The sequence below is a fragment of the Octopus sinensis genome, linkage group LG5, assembly GCF_006345805.1.
Source record: "Octopus sinensis linkage group LG5, ASM634580v1, whole genome shotgun sequence".
Classification (NCBI taxonomy): Eukaryota; Metazoa; Mollusca; class Cephalopoda; order Octopoda; family Octopodidae; genus Octopus; species Octopus sinensis.
In genome coordinates this window covers 84,613,800-84,616,299 of record NC_043001.1, presented here as the reverse complement: position 1 = coordinate 84,616,299, position 2,500 = coordinate 84,613,800, and the positions used below count along the sequence as shown (strand labels likewise).

The 2,500-nt window shown below is 37.6% G+C and overlaps 1 long non-coding RNA gene across 1 annotated transcript in view; it reads left to right on the top strand.

Moving 5' to 3' along the window:
• The window catches only part of LOC118763523, a 12,985-nt gene that overhangs the window by 4,088 nt on the left and 6,397 nt on the right, over window positions 1-2,500 (top strand). The window contains exon 2 of the long non-coding RNA XR_004999282.1: window positions 517-520. This is a non-coding gene — a long non-coding RNA (uncharacterized LOC118763523). The remainder of the gene's footprint in view (window positions 1-516; window positions 521-2,500) is intronic.

The window sequence follows — 2,500 nt, the reverse complement described above, 5'->3', positions numbered from 1 at the left end:
ACAATAAGCGTAAGCCAGTGTCAAGAGTGGTTCCAGAAATTCCGAGTCGGAAACTACAGCCTAGAAGACTAGCCTTGTCCTGAAAAGATCTGTAGAGCTCGACGAGGACGTCCTGCAAACCTCAGTGGAACAAAATCTCAATGTAACCGTTGAGGAGCTAGCAAATAAGCTTGGATTTGGTCATTCAACCAGTCATTCAAGTCAGTGTTAGAAGAAAAACAGTCATCTTTGGTTTCAACACGAAAGTTCTTCCATCAGAATATTGCTCGGCCACATACAACGAGGATGACGTTCCAAAGGCTGGAGCAGTTTGAATGGGAAACAATGCCCCAGCCATCACATTCGTCGTATATTGCCCCCTCTGATCATCATTTATTCCGCAATCTTCCAAAATCATTTGGACAGAAAATATATGAATTCTGTAGACGAGGTCACGACAGCACTGGAGGAGTAATTTTCGTCACGGTCAAGTGACTTTTGGAAGAGGGGCCTTGCAAGTCCATCAGATAGATGGAGGTGCGTTGTAGAAAATTAAGGAGCGCATAATTTTTAGAATAAAAAATGAACTTTGTTTATCTTAATTTTGAAAAATAAAAGAAGTATAAAAGAACTGAATTATTTATGGGATGATCATATGTATATATATCTATATAATATTATATATATTATATTATGTGAAATAGAAAGATGAATAATCTTGTAGTAGATTAATCAAAAGTTTAACCGATACTTAGTAGCAAAAATCACAGCATGAACAGCACGGTTGGAGGTACACCATCTGGCGTTGCAACCGTGCGTTGGTGCGGATAATTGAAATTAAAACATTATTGGTGAATTGAAGAAATGGAGCTGAACGCAGATTGAACAGAAATCGTTTTATTTCATTCTACACGTGTTTCGAAAGGCACAAATTACAAAATCCGAATGAATAATGGGACCATATTGTGTCTTTCTCTTCAGAAGAAAAAAGGAAATCCGTTGGAAAAACAACAACAGAACAAGGCAGAGCAAAACAAATCGAACTGTGCTCCTAAGAGCCCATGGCGAAGTTTCGCCATGGGCTCTTAGGAGCACAGTTCGATTGTTTTTTGCTCTGCTCTGTTCTGTTTTTGTTTTTTCCAACGGATTCCTTTTTTCTTCCTGACGAAGACACACTATGGCCCATTATTCATTCGGATTTTGGTAATTTGTGCCTTTCGAACACGTGTAGAATGAAATAAAACGATTTCTGTTCAATCTGCGTTCAGCTCCATTTCTTCATTCACCAATAATGTTATATATAATATATATATACGATGGTGTGGTTAAATGTTCCTGACATTAAGGATGTCGTGAAAGGTTTGGTTGACGGCTCAACCTTCCGAGTTCTTTTAAAGGCTTAGAAGAATTGAAGGACCGCTGCAAAATGTATGTGAATATGAGAGGGAAATATGTTGAATAAATTCATAATTAACTGATCCTCCTGTATTTTCGTTTACTCGAGTACAAGAAAGAAACAATTTTGGACCCAGTATAGCAGTGAAAACAGCAGAAACATTGGGTATTTTACCCTTATAAGAGGGGGAATGTTGCCAGCAGAAAACTACGGAACTCTCCACTAAGCTAAACGGCCCGCAGACAACAATATCTCTCAAATTAAACGCTAAATATTATATCTTTTTTGTGGAGGCGCGTGGCTTAGTGGTTAGGATGTCAGCATCATGATCTTAAGATTGTGGTTTCGATTCCAGGACCGAGCGACGCGTTGTGTTCATCATTTCACTTTGCTCCAGTCCACTCAGCAGGCAAAAATGAGTAACGCTGCGATGGGCTAGCGTCCCGTCCAGCTGCGGAACACATACGCCATAGAAAGCGGGAAACCGGGCCCATGAACCTGGCTAGGCTTTAAAAAAAAGGGCGCATTTATTATTTTTTATTATTAGCTTTTGGAGTGCAACATTTTGTAAACAAACTTTGGAAGCGTCCAATGTGTTTCGTGTTTTACAAACAAGAAACTAATATTTCGAACTCTGTATAGCTGTGTAAACAGCAGAAAGATTGTATATAAATACGAAACACATTCGGTGCTTCAAGAGTTTGTTTATAAAATATTGTTGGTCATATACATATATAATATATATATATTATATATATATATATTTAGTGAATGGAAGAAATGGAGTTGAACGAAGATTGTACAGAATTCTTTTTATTACATTCTACACATGTTTCAAAGGCCACAATTTTCCAAATTCTGATTAAATAAGGATACCATATTGCAGCTTTCTCTTCAGGAAAAACCAGGAATTACGTTGTCAGAACAAAACAAAACAAAGGCGCAGGTATCGGTTAAACTTTTGAGTAATCCGTAACAAGATAATTCATCTTTCCATTTCAACATATATATATATATATATATATATATATATATATATATACATATGAGTGGCTGTGTGGTAAGTAGCTGGCTTATGAACCACATGGTTCTGGGTTCAGTCCCACTGCTTGGCACTCTGGGCAA